The 20,558-nt window shown below is 26.8% G+C and overlaps 1 long non-coding RNA gene across 1 annotated transcript in view; it reads left to right on the top strand.

Moving 5' to 3' along the window:
• LOC147656331 (uncharacterized) overlaps nucleotides 1–20,558 on the top strand; it is a 309,998-nt gene that overhangs the window by 157,510 nt on the left and 131,930 nt on the right. Inside the window, exon 2 of the long non-coding RNA XR_015294611.1 lies at nucleotides 8,594–8,699. This is a non-coding gene — a long non-coding RNA (uncharacterized LOC147656331). The remainder of the gene's footprint in view (nucleotides 1–8,593; nucleotides 8,700–20,558) is intronic.

Below are 20,558 nucleotides of genomic sequence, written 5' to 3'. Positions count from 1 at the left end.
ATTCAAATAATTTTTGAAGCTATCTTTATATATATGTACATATTCAGTAATTTATAATTTAATTTTTGTTCTCATAAATAAATAGAAAAAATTATTTATTGTTTTTGTAAAGACATAATAATATAATTCCATAATTATGATACGTTTGAATCTTATCAAAAATATCAAAAATATTCAATGATTAGTCTGATTATACAGTAAGATAAGATGAAAAGAGTTAAAAATATAATATAATTATTTTAGTAATGAAAAGAATTTATTTTGTTTTTAATCCTCTAGAGTTTGTGTAAAAAATACAATGATTACAAAAAATATTATATTAATGTAACATTGTATTTATATAGCTTTTATAAATCAAGCATATATCAAATATATATTATTTTGTATTATTTAGCAATAATTTCAAATATTTATAAAGATTTATATTTCATTTTAATTTTCTATCTATCTATGAAAATAATGAAATTATTTATTTTGTTGTAAAAATGATTCAAAATGATCACAATATATAATTTTAACAATAATGCAAATTAGTAAAAAAAAGAAAAAAATATTTAGATATGAAGAAAATTAAAATTCTTCGGAAATATTTAAATATTCGAGTTATCGTCAATAACTTGCAATCTATTTATAAAATTCGTATTTAAGTACGAATAGAAATATATCTTAATATTCAATACATTTCAATATAACCCTTTTGACTTTTAATGTTCATTCAGTTAATGGATGCAAATTTTTTGCTATACCCTATGAATAAAATGTTTTCGATTAAAAGACAAGTTAGGAATACATCGCTGCTTTCATCGATAGAAAAGGCTTTTCAAATTTTTCAAGCATGCCTCGCGACTGAACATACTTATATCCTCTCTGCTGAAGAATAATTAAAGAATTATGGTATTACTTACTAAAGAAAAAAAGTATACAAGTTAGATGTATAATTCAATTGCCTATACTTTTTTATTTAAATAAACTTGATTTATCTTCCAATTGAAACGTTTCATTTACAAAAGATAATAGTAAAATATTACATTATAAAAATTTTATTGATTCTCTTGCAATTATTGTTGTTATTATTATTATTTTATTTATTTATGGAAAATTAAAAATTTAAATTTAGGAAAAAGACGATAAATACAAAAAAGGGGAATGAAATATAAACATTATTAAAAATTGAAAGGTAGATCAACTGATAGTTAATGTGTTATAACATAAATAATATTAATAAATAGTTGATTAAGAATTAGTAATTAGAAAATATATTTACTTAATTAATTAATAGTTATAATTATTATAGTATAATTAATATTAATTAAAAAAATAAATTAAGGATAATTATAATAATTATAACTCATATTGTCACATTTTGCAAACCAAAATGTGAAGCATTATCGCCAACATGAATTGCTATAGAGGAAATGAGAACATTGGTTGTCATTGATATTAAAAATATTGATTGATAACGAAATTTTGTCGAATATGAACATGTTGCGCTTTCAAGAATATTATATCGTATAATAAACTAATTATTATTGTGTAAATAATCATAAATTAATTAAGTTGTAATTACTGTGAAAAGTGTGTAAATAAAATTATTATGGAGTCAACTTGATGCAACATCATCTAACTCTAAATTTAAATATTAAGTTACTTCTTTCAATATCTAAAATTAATAATATATTTTGTTAAATTGAAAAAGAACTTGTAAAAATCGTTATATGAGGCAAAAAGTGATAGTGACATATTTATTGATTTATCGATTATCGCCTATCGAATAAAAAATTAAATTTATTACTCTACTCACATTATCGTTCATTTTTTTCAAATTATATTTATGTATAATTTGCATGCATGTAACATCAGTAAATAGTGACATCTTAATGTCTTGGAAACTATAAACGTTGTTTAACTTTATGACACTATCCAAGCCACCTATTTTAATACTCTTATCTAACATAATACTCTCCTCGCTGTTAAGAGAATTTATAATAACCTCACTTTCGTGCTCCCTGTACTTTACCTTTCCATTTGAATTAGTCGGATTCTAAGGAGAACTTCTAAATGAATAATTTACTTCTGTGAAAATTAAGAAAAGATATAAGAAACAAACTAAGATTTATTTCTTAAAACAATTTATTAATTTTATGGTTTCAATTGAGATTAGATTGAGATTAGATTCTCTATCAATTAAATATTTTTCAATGATTTCTTTTATGAAAATTTTATTTTTATGTTAAATTCCAGGATATTTTGTATATAATCCAAACTTCAAATTTATTTAACTTAAACCTAAAGTTAAAATGAATTTATTCTGAACTTACTCAAATTCAATTCCAAACTAACCTAAATCTAAACTTATTTGACATAAAGTTATCCTAAATCTAATTTAAACTTATTTCAATTGTTAGAAGGGCGATAATGTTTAAATCTATATATATATATAGAAAATATTTTTACATAATATAAAATATCTTGAAAACTAAGATAATATACAAGTACATATACAGGAAAGAATTGTTAAAATATATCAAAAGCTTGACAATTTACTTCAAAGATCGTTGAAACGAGTCTATTTTAAAAAATTATTTTACATTATTTTAATGTTCAACAAATAATTAATAAAATTGGTTAGTAATAATCTCAATCAGTAATAATTTTTAATATTTTGAATAAAAAATGTTGAATTTTAAGAGAAAACTGCAGAAAACCATTTGAATCTTTACATTTAATAAACATTTAAATATTTTTATATAATTTAATTATTTTCCCATACACTATTTATTATTTTTGGACAAATTGTTGAAAAACAAATATTAATCAAAATAAAATCTTGTTATATTTTAAATTGTTATTTTTTACTTTTCTATTTTTAATTTTTTATAATATATAACGATAATATTTTTAATCCTAACTTTGTTATAATATAATTCAATGAAATACACATTTATTTTATTAGCTTCTAATCAAAAAGATGAATAAATTATAATATTTTAAATAATATTTTCAGTACATATTTTTCATATTTTAAAAAAACATTATTGTAAAGTTTTATCTCAAAAATATAATAATTACTTTAATTACTTCAGTCTCTTTCCTATTTTTTCAAAATTAATTAACTCGATAATTGAATATTATAACGAATTATAATTCTAACTCTTCAATAAATGATTTAAAATTAGTGCAACAATATTTTCATAGCTTTTATCCACTAATATTTACGAGTTTAAGCAATAACTAAAGCAGTCTCAATCTATATATTTTTCAAGCGTGTTTTGCGAAACTAACATTTTCAACCAAAAGTCGTGACTCTATCAATGACGAGAACTCACTTGCTGTCCTTCTGTTTTGAATCGTTACGTCGAAAGAAATACAACGGAGAGAGGAAAATTGTCGAAGAAGTGACGAGTTTCACTGCCTTCATCGTTAAAGTCAATTTGGCTTGTTTTCGCAACTCGTTGTTCTCGGCGATGCCGCCCCTCTCCCTTCTATAGAGACAGACGTAGCTCGAAATGTCTCCGATAAGAACGAAGAGTTTTCCGTGAAGAGACGACGCACTCAATTATCCAAACGTCTTACGAATCAGAAGAGAAGTTGGATATCTCGAATAAAAGAGACGCGTATGCATGTAAAGTGTTTTGTTGTTGTACAAGGAGGTGATTTCTCGTGAAAAAGTAAGTCGAAGAAAAGAAAGAATACAAGTTTTTCATTCGAAGCTTTGTTGAGTGAATGAAACATTTTTCAAATATCGGAAGGGGATTATATACAAAGATTATTGAAAAGCGTAGAATAAAATTTTATCATTCGAATTTTTGTTTTTAAAAAAGAAACATTGTATTATACAATCAAGAAATTATATATGGTAGAGAATCCCTTAGTTTTTAATTTTCGAATAATAGAAGTTACTTTCTTTTGCGTTAAACTTCATTTATTCGAGTAGAAATGAATAAAATTGACAGTTTCTCTCAATAAATTTTTTATTAAATAATATTGATTACGTAAAATTATATTCCCTCAAATCACCCACCATGTATTCTTGCTAATTTCGTTGCCATTTTTTTACCACTTTCAAGATTTTTAATTATTTTGTATTCCTCTTCAATAGTTAAAACTACACACGTTTTCGTTTGCTTGCCATTGATACCGTTCTCTGCTTCAGAATGAATGATACGATTATATATAACACAGGAAAATAAGTTTATTATATTATAAATACGTTGTATTTATGTTATGTGTAGAACAGACATACGGATAATAGAACGTCTGTATATTATTATGGGTATTCGGATAACGAGGAATCCCTATTGTTAAACAAATTTTTAAATTTAATTTTCTCGAAAAATATTCATAAAAAAATTTATTTTATATTTTTTATTTATCTTCATATGTTAATTAGAATTATCGATAGTTCATTCGTATCAGGAAATAGCTAATTTCACTTCCACTTGAATATTTTTTAAACTTGATTTATTTAAAAATAAAGTTCTATTTTGAGAAAATAAGGCCAAATAATGATTATGTATATAGAGAAAAACTGTTTAAAATATTGTTTCTAATAATATATTAGAAATGTTAAAATATTATAAAATAATTCTAGTTTTGGTAAAAAGTAAATTGACATTGTATTTGATAATTATTGAAAACAAGGCCATTTAATTGATTATGTTAATATCGAATACTTTGTCAAGATCAATGTTCTAACTTTACTTGTTCTATCTATAACTGCTACTTTATTTACACTTATTTTTAGAAATATAATTATATAAAAATATTTTCTACATCTATATCTGATTACAATATACGATTAACGTATTTTTAAAATTTAAAGTAAGTATGAATTAGATTTTTGAACAGATTCAAAATAAATAAGTTTAAGCCATATTCAGATTTGGATTTAAGATGAGAATATTAGAATTTATATTTAAGTTAGATTAGATATCTTATAAGTATGATACCTAATTTAAAATTATTCTAAACTAATATAAATATGTTTTAATTACATTTAAAATAGATTTGGATTATATTTGAAATTTGTTTGAATTAATATGAAATAAGGTTTGGATATAATGTAAGTTTATTTGAACTTGACTAAAATCTAATTAAATTAAACATAATCTAACATTGATTTATTTCTTATTCGATGTGCATATATATAACAATATATATGCCATTTATATTTATCAACAAAGAAATTAATAAATTACGATTCAAAAAATAAGTATGACATAGACAACTTTTTCCTGAATCCACACATCTAATATTTAATCGCATTCGCGTAATCGTCCCTTCCACTCTATCGGTAAAAAAGTGAACTGTGTATAAATTTCGTTTGGTCTTATTTTATGGGTGTTTCGTTCCTTATCGATGCATCGACGCGCGAAACTTTTCAGTCGATAAATTCTACGGGGTACTAAACAACTCGAGAAAACCTATACCGAAAACACTTCGCGTTTCTTCTATCGAGTGTAAACTTAGGATTCTTTAAATATCACGTTTACAACTCTCGAATACGAGAACGCGAAACACGAAGAGAGATTTTATATTCCCGATTTATCAAACGTTCTTCCAATGACGAGTGTGCTAGCATTGTGCTGAGGATAATGATATAAATAATGCAAAGAATAATTCTAGTTTATGATATTGCTACTCTGTCGGTAAACCTTGTTTCACAAGAGATAGTTTAAAAGAAAAGAGAGAAGTGTGTATGTTTATCCCGGTAGGAGAGTATGAATTTTATTTCCAGTCGTTTGTGCCTACGAGGAATGCCTGTATTTCTAAAAAATTCATCGACAAACATCATGAATTTTCTTCAAAGCTCATTCCTTAACATGAATATCTCGTCAACCAGTTACTTTCTTTCGAATGGATAAACTACGTTTCGAAAACATATTTCGCTGCTTTTATCTACTATCGTTTGAATTTATAAATTTTACTACGCTTAAAAAATAAATTTGATTTATATGAGAAAAATGAAATTTTTAATTGTAGCATTTTATTATGCGCATTAGGATAAATAAAATACAAGTATTAATTTTTTTGTCTAAAAAAAAAAATGTTAATACGATAAGTCCGATAAAAATTTTATTAAAATGAAATTTAATTATTTTAAATTTTTGCAATTATAAAGTAACGTAATACGTTTTAATACGTATAATTTTTTAACTTCTCGTATCAGATATGGAAGATAAATATTCCGTAAATGAAATAGATTTAGTATCGTTTTCAGTTATCAAATAATTACATATATTATTTCATTAATTTAAAATGATATTAATTATTAAGTAATATTTATAGTAATATTATTCACTCGCTCAATTTTAAATTTGTTTATAGCTTAAAGAAATTTTTTAATCACAATATGATTGAAATCGTGATAAAATTCAAGATTAAATGAAAAATTTTCGAACTTTTTTTTTATGAAATAAGAATGCTTTACGATTATAATTATAACTATAACATGGTAATTGCAAAAGATCCAATATTTGCAGTTACCGACAGAAATATTGATTTTTACTTTTAATACAAAAAAAAGAAAAGCTATAATTACTCATAACATATAATAAATACGGTTCAAATTATATCACGTTCACAAATATGTTAATGATAAAAATTGCATTTAAAAAAAATTAAAAAATTTTAATTGTCTTATGGATATTTAATCTTAGACCGATTTGAGAATCCAATAGATAAAATTTTTGCAATTATGCCACAGACGTATATTGCAATTATAAAATATATTTACCAAAATTTGGAAAAAAGAACTTGATTAAAAAATGGTTTTTTATCCTGATTAAAAAATATAAATATTATTTTTTACAAAAAAAGATATGAATTAGCGTTGATTTACAGATGAATAAATACAACTAGAAAATCATAAAATCTAAATTCATTGAAACAATTTGAAATAACTCCATAAGTTATTACGAACTCATTGTAAACATATTTCTCAAAACCAAGATTAAGAATTGGAAGGAAACTATAAATGAAACGAATAAATGAAGCTTTTCACCTGCATTATGAATATTTTTCTTATTCACAAAAAGCCGCATCTCTAAAGTTTGATCAAACACCAATTCACCAATCGTTCCAATTATTCTTTCCCTCATGAACAACCATGCAATACACACACACACACACACACACACACATCCTTAAAGAGTGTTTCGTTTCAAAAGGCTTTGACATCTTTCAGCAGCGCATTTCGCGATCTCTTTCGCGTAAAAATTTTCTCGTCGACTCGACGACAAAGGGCAGGAAAGAGAGCCTCACGAATCAAGGAGCAACCGTGATGGGAAAATGAAACGTGTCCCCGGTAACGAAGAAGCCAGGAGGAGGAGGAGGGGGGATGATTTTCATGCGTGAACGAATGAGAGAGCGGCACGCAGCGAGTAATCTCGCGTCTTTCGCCGCGGAAGGAGGAGGAAGGGGGAATCAGGGAGCCGCGTTAAGCTCGACGTCGACGTCGTGCTGCAATCGATGCCAGGCGAGCGTAAAGAGCTCGCAGTAAGGGGACGAAAGAACAAGCAGAGAGTGAGAGCTCGTTGTATGGAGAAGATACACGTGCATATCCCCGTGGATGGGATGGGATGGGAACAAGCGTAATCCTTTTGTCTTCGTGGACGTACCCGGTGAAGGTTCCACGCGTGTTCACGAGTGGTAGGATACAGGGACTTTAAATGGTAATTTAAAGCGTCGACAGGGAGCGCACGGATAATTGAGCACGTAGTCTCTGAAAGCGGAGTTTGAGGAATGAATATCCACGGGGAAGATGATTGCGTTTAATTTTAATATTTTGATATTCAATATTTTAATATCATTAAATAAAAATTGATGAACATCTTTATTTTGTAGATTAGAGAAACGAAGGAATATGTATATTTTTTTTTTCTTCTAATGTTACCATGAGAAATTGTATAAGAAGTTTCAAGAAAAAAAATTACTTACTTGAAGACAAATTATTTTTTTCTGTTTCAAATTATATACAATAATTACATTTGAATATAAAGTAAAAGAAATGATATCATGAAATTTTAAGATGAATGAAAGATTTCAAAGTATTCCATTTTAATTTTTTCAACAAAGTTGTTGCTTGATATTTTATCTAGAACATACATATTATACAAAGAAAACTTTTCTTTTCCAATGTAAATTAAACTATAACTGTAATGAATAATATTCAAATATTTGAATGGAAATCAAACAAGCAAGATTAAGATACTCAAATATAAATTAAGCAACTAATTTAATACCGAAATATTTTGAATTAAACATGTAAAAACAATAAGTAATAAAGCAACAAACAGTATTAAACAAATAACTGGATATTCAAATGTAACTTAAATAATCAGATATTCGACTATAAATTAAATAAACGATAACAAAGTAAATAAAGTTAAGATATCTGAAATCAAATAAAACAAGTATGCGAATATTTGTATAATCTGAACCTAAATAAAAAGAATATCCAATTACTCGAATATTCGAATTTAATTATATCCTCTTGATATTTGACACTTCAAATAATAAGAGTCCTAGTGTTTATCACAATCCTCTCGTCATTACGTTACACCTCAAGAGAATATACTTTTGTTTGTTGCAGTGATTCTATATAAAAAAATAAGGTGTGTCTCAATTTCGATTCAAGAACACGTTGGATTATGTTTCGATTCAACCAGAGGAGTTTGCATTGTCGTCATAACTCATCGGTGAGTAACACGATCAAAAAATTTACGATGTTTACGATTTACGGTGTAATAAATATCTCGTCTCTTTCGATCCTTTTTTTTTTCGATGTTATCCATAAATTAAAAAAAAAGATTCAAGAAAAATTAATAATTCCTATAAAACTCGATATCACAAATAAATCAATATCACAAAAGCAAAGTAAATAGAGTGTCTTTCAAGTCGATCGCGAACGAGCAAATGGCATCTCGTTGAACGAGACGCCCATTCGTGCGCAAGGGAGTGCATCGATGATAAATTAATCGTTCCCTTCCCTCGAGCCACGTTTCGAGCTTTGAGCTTGAAAAAGAAATGAATTCAGTCGTTCACATGTGTTACTTCTGACTCTTGGTTCGTCTTTAATGCACTCGATAATTACCAACGAGATTAATGGATAGCTTCCCGAATGCGCTGTGTTCGCCAATGTTGGCAAGTAATAACGTCGCGTTTTCCCGGGAAATTGAACCGACACTCTCTGAGGAAAGTAGAATTCGTTTCGATTGAAATGAACCGAGCTCGTGAAAAATGAATTGAATGAATTCTTGCTCGTATTATCTCTACACGAGAAAAATAGAATTTCACGAATAATTAAAAAATATTGTTAAAGATTCGTTAAATGCAAATCTATAAATTGTAAGAGATTAATTTCTATTATCGTGGAAAGATTAACTTTCATGATTAATAAATCATTCAGTGTAACATCATATCTTTAACAAAGATCAAGTTACGATATTCGATAATAAATTATGAAAAGAAATTAGCGTCGCAAAATACAATAACAATTCGTTAAATTCACAGATCACTATGATAACCATTATGATTTATACATGGATTAAATGCATTTATCTTATTGTAAATAATTAATCATTCAATAGATGTCTTTGATATTAAGTTACAATATTCGATAATATTATATAATTTATTAAAAAAAAATTATTAATTTATCATCGAAAATTGCCAAATAGAAAATACAATAATTGTTTGTTTGAAGAGAGATTCTATAATTTGCAGAGTTACAATCCTTTTGAAAGAAACTTAACCATTCATAATTATTAGTGAATGTATTAAACTTCAAGTGAAAAGAAATTTCAATCACTATTATAAAATGATTAATTATTCAAATTAAAATATTTAATAACAATATTGTATAAAAAAATTAATGTCAAATAGAAAATATAATAATTGATCGTTAAACACACGAATTGTATCTCTATTTAAGCAAAAATCGATTTAAAAATTTGACCCAATAGAAATTTTCCTTGTCTTAGCGTCGTTGAAGTAATATTAATGCAACATTAAAACTTTTAATCTTTGTTAATAAAAATTTTGTTTGAACATTTTGATGAGATTTTTCTGATTGAAATGAGAATAAATACGATATAATTCCATTTATATTTATTAATTTAATAATTCAAAAACCTTATCAATAATGTTAACGCCATTTTTGTTAACAAAGAAACAAAAATAAAAAAGTTTTTCTGTATTATTATCTCGAGAAAAGATTCTAATTTTCTTTTACCATTGAAATAAATGATAACGCAATAAATATAAAAAATAAAATCATCGATAATTTACACGTATTAACGAATCTTTACTTGCAAATCATCGGCACATCGTCTGATTGATAATAACAACCGTGGCCTCAAAAGGAATGACGCTTTCTCGTTACCGATAATACCAACGCACCAGCATATAATTACTCGGTCCAGTGAGCATGCAAATTTAGTTTTTGTGCCAGAAAATGGCACCGAGACGCCTGAGGTTAGATCGCCTCTCACCCTTTGTATATTCGAATTAACATGTCGTCTGTTTCAACATGTCTTTCTTCAAATAAACGCCACGTAACGTTATAATATGCCACTTTTAAAACTTATTTCATAGAAAAATATATTATATGTGGAATTGTTTTGTGCTTTTTGTTTACTTTTTAATATCTTTGCTGTATGCGATATAGAAGTAAAAAAATATCCAAAGTAAATTTTGTTAATAAATAATATTAACGAAAAGCAATTTTTGACGTAATTAGAAATTGTAACGGAATGCATGAATGCACAGTACGAAAGAAAAAATATAAATGTATACGTATAAATTTAAACTGTAAGCAAAAAGTTAATTTTAAAAATTTTTTAAATTATTATTATTATTAATTTCTTTTCGATAAATTGAATGTTGAATTCTTCGTATTCGATAAAAGCAAATTTGAAAATTTTTTTTAAATCGTGCCATCATCGAGCGGCGACGTTAAAAATTCGAACGTTTTTATAGCCATTTCTGCTGTTTACACATTTTCATCGCCACTGACAAAATGACTTATGTCGGTATTATATCTTTATTTCGAAAAGGATGCGAAGTATATTTATTTCCAGCCAGCAAGTAATTTACATTTAAATTCGCCTCGCTTTAAATTTCGCATCAGCCGGGCGATAAATCTGTGGAAACTAACACGCCAGGGCGATTATCTGAAATCAACGACGACCAAGAAGGGGAAAAATGTCCACGATCGCTGTTGGTTTCCTCGTAATCGTTGGTAAGTAATACGAGCTTCTGGAGGGATGGGGAATAAAATGCACGATTTCAAGTCGAATTACACCCTCGACGATGTAATATCGCGTGACTGGGAATTGTAGATGATCTTAATCGAGGTGGCCGTGTAACTTTTTTGAAAATCTGTGAATGACGTTCATGGCGTAAAAAAATATTAATTTCGTTCGATAATATCACATATGATTTCTCTTCTTATATCTTTTATTTCTCTTTATCTGCACAATTATCTTTAAAATGTTATAATTTTCTAATTACAATTTTTCTTATTTTTTTAAAGATATAAATGAATATTTTATAATTGAATATAAAACCAATTTACGGAATAATTATAAAATTCATCGCATTGGATCGGTTTGACATTAAATATTTGACGACATTAATAGAAAATAAAATTTTTTTATATTTTTTTTTTATATTTAATGAATGATGACAATGTTTTTCCTTTTTTTATTAAATGAATAAATATGATTCGAATTATATCATATTTTAAATAATTTACTCCTATTCCTTCATAAATGTATTAATAGAAATTAATAAAAAAAAATAATTAAATCTTATTATTATATTATTTCATCGATATACATTTTTTTTAAGATGAATTTTCGAAATTCATCTCATTTCTTCTTTTCATATTCGAGTTCTATTGTTATATGAGAAATAAGAATCAATACCCTTGAATAAACTGCAAAATTTAGATTCCGAATTATTTAAAGTATTTAAATTAGAGATTTTAGAGATTTCAGTTTAATTTGTAAAAGCGAAATATAAAGAGAGGGATAAAAATTTTAAAATGCATAATCGTTATCTACGATTATGTACGTCATAGCTAATCGATCAGAATTCGATTTTCCGATATGTTTATATTTTAGATCGATGCTCTTCCACAACCACGTGTCGTCATAAACATTAACCGATACAAAACATTCGATGGTTGATCGATCACAGTCATACATCAATCTATCGACTTGTTTTTTTCCGATTCTAATGGCTAAAATCACCGATATGCAATGTATAGTATGCAACAGAGACAGTTGATATTCATGGAAATCTAATACACGGTCAGAAATCAGTTCATTCATTAAAATATATTAACAAAAGTTTCAGCCAGTTTCATTTAGTTGAAATGATTCAATATATACTACACTTTTATAGAATAAATATTTTCTTAAAAATAAACACATATATTGTTTTATACACGCTTTTTCATCATTTCTATCCGAATTGACATTTTATTTCAAACTCGATTAATTATATAATTAATTTATAATTCGAGTATTAATCATAAGAACTTTCGTGTTGAAATAATTACAAAAATGAAAATTTGTTAAGTAACAATTGTTTAACTTTTGCAAATTTGTTTTAATATTTTACAGAAGATTAAAATTTTATTCATGGAACACGTTCATATAAAATCAGTCATCCACCATTCCGTCTTATTCGTATAAAATTACGTGAATGTATTTCTTCAAAAAACGTGAATAAATTTAAAATAACGAAAGCATACAATTTCAAATTTTAATCGTCTGATCGTAAAATTTCCACATTTCGAACAATTTCCCCAGAACTTTGCATAAAAATTACTTTCAATTCACTTATCATTTTCTGCTTCGAATTAGACAAAATTCATTTCTTCCGATCGATCACGATTTAATTCCGCGGCTGCGAGTAATATATTCGGGACGGCGGCCGTTAACTGTGATCGCGCAAATGAACGAAACGCTCCCCCCTCGTAGTCAACCGAATTCAATCATAAAATCGTAAATGTTTGAATAGAGAAGCGTTATGGAATCGATCTCGACGATGCCGCATTATTATCAACGGCAGGCTGACACGAGGTTCACCGAATAAATTATCTCCTTCTGTTTGCCCTGTCCATCCGCTCGCGCCCTTTCTGTCTCCCAGTACAGCTATTCTCTCATCGTGGAACCAGAATAATTAACTCGATCGAACATTGTTCTTCTACTATTCGGGTGTCTATCGTGTTCACAAAGTGTTTTGGAGGGGAAGATACGAATATTGTTGTGAAATTATGTTTTCATGACGCGGTAATGAAATTATGTACAAGAAATTTGGAAAGTGATTATTTTCTTCGTTTTCTTTGGTTCTCGAACAAAGTAATCGAAGAGAAAATTAAAATGTATTTATCGAATGTCGATTTTTAATACATAAAGAAGAAAAAAGTTATTAAAACTTATGAAATACGTACTTGTTATATTCATGCTGTTCACATAAAAGTTGCATTAAAAAAAAAAAATAAAAATTTTAATGCTGCATTAGTTTTACGAGCTGTTTGATGATCGATTGACTTAAGAATGATAAAGATACAAGTTTTACTGTTATGTTGTAGATAGAATTGAGGTAATGAAGATGCAGCTTAGTCGTATTGTAGAAATATATAAAAAGAAATGTGCATTACGTTCGAAACAGTAGACGATAATTGTAATAGATAAGATAGAAGAATATTATTCGTGTAATCAGATATTAAATTTGCAATAAGATAAAACACGATTATGATTGAATGAAAAATTTGTTAATTTTTTTTCAATTTTTTATAGAGTAACAATAATTTTTCGATTATAATTAAAATAGGATAACTGCAAAGGATTCGAATTCGAATACTTCTTCCAGATTCTTATTTTTGATGCAGATGGATCGAAATCGTATGAAACTATTACAACTTTCATTTAGCAAATAAGAGTGATTTCTCGATTATAATAAATATTCATTTAAGATAGAAGTTTTGCAATTATAGAATTGTTTCTTACTTTTAATAAAGAAAATAGATTATTACTTTATTATTGCAATTATTATTCACTTTATTATCATATTATTAAAATATGATTTAAATTGTTTCTTCTTATTTCAATTAGAGAAATTGTACAAAAAGTATGTTGAAGTTAGAATTTCATTAAAGGATAATAAAAATATATTAAAATTTTTGTTATATTATATTACAAAAAATTATAAAACAAATTTTTACTATAAAATTATTATAATATTAATACCGCTTCGTAGATATTTCGTCTCAGATTGAATTACACTGCTCGCATGTCGAGTTTCATGGCGTAGCAAAGATTTTCCATCAGTGAAGCGAATTTAGGATTTCACAATTATGCCATAGATAGAATTTGCAGTTATAACATATTTATACGTAAATATATAAACAAATAAAATACATCTAAATAACTTGTTCATTTTTGATGACGAAAAAATATATATATATATATCAAATAAAAAGTTATTTGGTTTCAAGAAATATAATCTGACGTTAATAGCTTCTGATAGAGCTTTTATCTTTTAACCAAATACAAAAATCTATAATCAAAAGTTCAGTTTTTCGCAGTTAATAATTATTTACATAATATATGAAATTTGCATAATCATTTTTTTCGATGATTAACGTTTCGTTTGCAAATCGTTAGAAAATTCCTTGAATGTATTATTATTGCATCAAGATTCCATTGGAATCTAGAACAAATTGTCTCTTGTAATTGTTACAAATTCACTTAATGGTAATAAAAGTATTCTCAAATTTTGCCTTAAAGGTAACGCCTCAGATTTAGTGTAACGTTGTTTCTGTAACGGAAGAACAGTTTCACTTGATCGTATAGCGTGATAGGAGTCTGTTTAGACATATTTCAGGTTACACGGATTATACATATTGGATTTTCAACGCGTAGGATGGAGTTCGGTTTAATTAGGGACCGGTTATAGAACGTGCAATTATTGACTGTGCAATTTGGAAAGCTGAGAGAGAGTGAATTAATTAAGAGATAATAAAGAGTTGAAATTTTGCGTTTATTATTCAAAGGAGAAATGAAATGGGAAGAGTATCAAATAGATGAGGGAATAAGTATCTTGGTAATTAGAATTTTTATAAAATAATCTGTTAATGCAGAAATACTTTATACAATATAAAAGACGCAAATCTAAAGCATATAAACGTTAATTGATAATGAAATTAATAAAATGTTGTGTTAAAAGATTATTTTATACCAATTATAAATGATATAATAAATAACTTTTTTATTTATGAAGTAATCATCGAAGAATCAACTTTCTTTATTTAAATTGAAACAAAAAATGAATATAGTGAATCGTGAATGTAATAATTTAATTTTTGTTAAATTTAATTTGAAATTTTTGGAATTTTCGAGATTTGTGATTTTTTGCACGTTACTGTCTAACATCGAGTTTAATGTCCTCATATTGTATTATTTAAAATTTCTTTATAAATATCATAGATATGATTATAAACTGTTTCAAAAAAAATTTTTTAATCGTAGAATTTTATGTTCTATTTTATTTTAATTACAATTATATATACTATCGTTGTACATTCTTCCATTTATTACAATTTTATTCTCAATAAATGCATAATTTCTACAATAGCCTATATTATTTCTTATATAATTTGTATTTTTATTTTATATAAAAAAAATTGCCGACCAATAATAAGTCAATATAAGTCATCATAAGAATATACTGGAAATTTTTGATTTTCATTTCTCCAATAAATTGTCTCTTTCTTCAATATCTTCATCTTCGAGGGAGGGGGGAAAAAAAAAGTAAGAAAGAAAAAGGAAGATCGACGCAAATATCCTATTACATCAAGAAGCTTCTCCATATTAATCTTCATCTTAGCGATCCCTGCTTTGGGCGCGGTTTCAATAATTAATTCAGCCATCATCGTGGAATCGATATGGCTGTGCGTGCTTGATCATAGAGTTATGGTAATTAATTTAAAGAGCAAAACGCATGTATCGATGGTAGTGGAAGCATATACGATGCATAACGCGTATCGACAACCCGCTTACAGTGACTTAATTGCTCTCATGCATAATTTGAGATCTTCGCTCCTGTCGCGCCCTCTCCACCCTTCTCGTTCGCTTCTGGCTCTCGACTTCTCTCTCTCCACGTGTTTGTATACGCATCGCTAATTGCAATTCGAGAATTGTTGGCGTTCGATGTTAACCCTCTATTGTGTTTCGATCGACGTAACCTACTTTACTGTCCCGATTTTAAACAATTAAATACACGGGCTGATAATAAGATTAAAATTGCACATAATTCTTTTTCAAATAAAAAAATGTAGATCGACTAGTGAATGATTTTATTTAACAATATTGGTTGTATCGATCAGTGCAAACTTGCAATTTTGAATCTTTATTCTATTTTTATTAGATAAGAATGCGAAACTTCAGATCTGAATTTTATTGTATTGTTGGTGAAATGTTAAATCTTTTAATATCTCTGTTGGATAAATTTCAATTTTGAATCTCATCTGCACTGTATAATAATGTATTAGATTTTTATATCTGTTAGATGAGTATAAAACTTTAGTTTCAAAAATTTTTTACAGATAACTCTGTAGCAATATATTAAATCTTTCGATATCTTTGCTGAATAAGTGCAAATCTTTAATTTCAATTTCTTTTAGCGAAATATTAGATCTTTTTTAAGTGCGAATCTTTAGCCTCATTTTTTCTGTACCGTAGACAGTTTTGTAACTATATATTAGATCGATACTCTTGTTGGAAAAGTACAAAACTTCACAGTTTCCAATTTTTTTTATTTTCTGTATTATGTAGAGCTTTGTAGCAATATGTTATTTTGATATCTCTGTTGAATAAATACAAAGTTTCAAATCTTTTTTTATAATATAAGAACTGAATGAATAATCTTGAAACATTTATATTTATTCATTTGTAATTTATCTTTTTTAGAAGTGGATCATTTTTTTTTTTATTGAAATAGTTGCTTTACAATTTAGTTACAGATTAATATATACTTCAATTAAAATATCTTTATATCGTTCTTTTTATGATAAATAAATTATATTTTTTCTGAATCTCTATAAAGTTATAATAAACTTTTAAATATTGCTTAAAAGATTGCAAAAAATATGTGATATTTTAATTATTATCATATATGTATATTTTAAAATGGAAAAATGTTAAATAGAATATTTCAACTGAAGAAAATAAATTAGAATTGAAAATTTATTTTTAATCAATTTAGTTTTCAGATAATTATATTCATATAAAAGAATACTTAAAAAAAAAAATAAAGACAAATTTAATACTCAAGTCGACAATGAAAAGAAATCAGATTATTTTAAGAGTAATATTCAATTCGATTTGTGGCAAGAAAATTCTTTTATAATAAAAAATAATAAGTATTTTATAATTCTACAAAATTTGTAAATATTCACCAGAGATATTAATTCTTTTGATTCGATTTGTTCAGTTTATGTATGTAAAGGTGCGATTCGTGTGAATCGGGTGTCATTGTACGCGATCGCTGTTTCGAGTTTGTTTTGTCTGGTTTTGACCCGTCGTGCGACGCGACGTAACGAGCTGAGGACAGTAGAACAAAGGCATTGGCACGACTCACATCTATGTATAATATAACATAATTTATTTCTATTTTTCCTTTATTAATTATATCCTTTCTTGCTATTATTTTTGGTCAAATCATTTCACAATCTATTCTCTAATAGGTTATTGGCCCAGTGTCTTCCATTATCTTGTAGTGAGTGATTTGATATTAAAAGAATAATAAGAAGTGTATTGCTGTGAAGTTTTATGATTCAATACGAAAGTGTATTTTGTGCCTGTTAAAAAATTGAAATTAAAAATAAAATAAAAACGGCTGAAGCAAAACTGTATCATTTCAAAGGACAAAATTATCAACTATGGAGAAACGAAAAATGGAAATTTACATGGTGGAGAATAAACTAAAAATGTATATCGATAGTTCGATTTGAAAATGATGCTGAAGCTCAAACATTTTTGATGAGAAATCTTGACTTAGATGAATTAAGACATTTATCGAATTACTGCTGCACAGATGTAGACAAAATTGCGTATCATGCAAGCTGAGAAAAATAATCAATCGATACTTTTGGATCAATTTATAAATATAAAAATGAATCCCAAAAAATCCATCGCAAATCACGTTTCAAAATTAGTTTCTCTGATATAAAGATTTAAAAATATGAATATAGTATCAAATTCGAGTGTGCAACATTTGAAGATCGATGATAATAAAAAATGATATCTTTTGTGAAGAATGTGTATATTGCCAAGCAGCATCGAACAATTTTTCCGAAAGGACAATCTATAAGAGTCAAGCATGCAGAAGAAGTATTTTATGTTGATATATGCAATAAGATGACACCTATTATTATATTATTATTGAAGAACGATTAGTCAATGTTTATTTCTTAAAAGAGAGAAATTCTTACTACTTCTACAAGCGGATATAATATAAAAAGACTGAGAAAGACTGATTGTGATAAAGAATTTCGTAATAAAGCGATCAAAAATTATTTACTTTCGAAAAATATTAAACATGAGACAGAACGTTTAACGTGTACATCAAAACAAAACGGATTTATCGAGAGACAAAATAGAACAATTGTTGAATCAGCAAAGTCTATATTCCATGCAAAGAAGTTACCACTATATTGATGGGCTGAGGCGATGGTTACAACTGTTTACGTTAAAAATCGACAGCTATCTTAAAAGGATCAACACCGTATGAAAAATGATATGGCGAAAAGCCATCTGTAATGTAGTTATTTATTACGAATTTTCAGAAGTTCATATAGTGAAAGATCAGAATCAAATGCAAGATAAATTCAAAAAAATATTTGATAGGAAGGAAATAAAGTTTATCGATTATTCGATCCTGTTGCGAAGAAATGTTACATTCGTAGAGATGTTATTTTCAACGAAAAATTCTCGACAGTCGATTAAAGATCTGCTTTGTGAAAGATATTCAATATCAACACAAGTCCATTTTGAAATGGCTGTAACATTTCTTGTTGCTTAAGAGCCACATATAGTTCAAGAAACATCAGAAGTAGAAAATTAAAAGTAAATGGATAAAAGCAATCAATGAAGAACTTGGATCTCTTGAAGAAAATAAAACATGGATTCTAGTTCCAAAATCAAGTTAATATTATGTTAATATTATTTCAAATCGCTGGGTTTTCAAAAGAAAATGTGATAGAAATTTGTAAATACAAGGTCAAACTTGTCGTAAGAGGCTATGCTCAAAAGGATGGCAAAAAAACATTCTCTTCGGTTGTGAAATATGATACTTTTAGATGAGCCGCTATTGTAATGGATCTGAAATTGATATTCGACGTGAAGACTGCATTTCTGTATGGTGATTTACATGGAGAGAGAAATTATTTATATAAAGCAACTAACCGACTTCGAGCTAGATGATCGTATGTTTGTTACGAAAAAGCTTGTATGAATTAAAACAAATACTAAAATAATGGAATAAAAGAATCAGTGAATTTATATGTGAGTATGGTTTGATATAATCTAAAAATGATATTACTATATTACTATATATTACTTGATTTTAGAAATTTTAATTATGTATATATTTTAATATTGTATGATGATATAATCTGTTGTAATAATTGTTTAAAAATGAATGAATTTTACTTTCAAATTTCAATTTCAATATTTTGTCAGAATGCAAGTAGAAAGAAATAGAAAATTGCGAATATTAAAAGTATTTCAAAAGGTTTATGCAGAAAAACTATTTAATTACTATTAACTATTTAATTATACTAAATTTAATTATACAGATTGTTTTCCAGTTGCAACGTCTACTGATCCTAATGTTAAATTCACTAAGATATAAAACTATTGATACAAGCAAAAAGAACGTTGAATCATTCCCTTAGAGAAGCTATTCGTTAATGTTTTTAATGGTAACAAGATCAAGACTCCTTTGATATTCATTGTAAATGTTTTAAGTCAATTTGCAGAAAAACCAAGTAGAAATCACTAGAATAGAATTAAGCAAGTATTTAAATATTTAAAAAATATGATAAAAATATGGTTTAATTTATGCTTAAGCGTGAAAAGATTTAATTTTAATTGCATATTGTGATTGGACAGGCGTCATAAGTTAAAGAAAGAGCACCACTGGATGGATTTGTCATTTCGTCCTGTAGCGTGATTGTCACGTAAACACTCAACAGTTGCTACCTCAACAACTGAGACGGAATTTATAGCTTTGTGTTCGTGAACGAAAGAAGTAACATGATTAAGATGAATTCTTGCAGAATTAAATTGTTTCCAAACTTTGCCAAAACCGACTTATTGTGATAATCAATTGCAATTATTTTAATAAAAAATCCAGAATCGTATAAAAAGTCTAAACATATATTGTGTATTATTTTACTTGCGAAAAATATAGAATAGGAGAAATAGATGTTAAATATGTTAAAACTGATAAATAGAACAATTAGACGATCTATTTACGAA

The sequence above is a fragment of the Apis florea genome, unplaced genomic scaffold (genome assembly GCF_048593485.1).
Source record: "Apis florea isolate Af1SG1 unplaced genomic scaffold, ASM4859348v1 contig_3794_pilon, whole genome shotgun sequence".
Lineage (NCBI taxonomy): Eukaryota > Metazoa > Arthropoda > Insecta > Hymenoptera > Apidae > Apis > Apis florea.
This window is presented reverse-complemented; position numbering and strand designations above follow the sequence as displayed.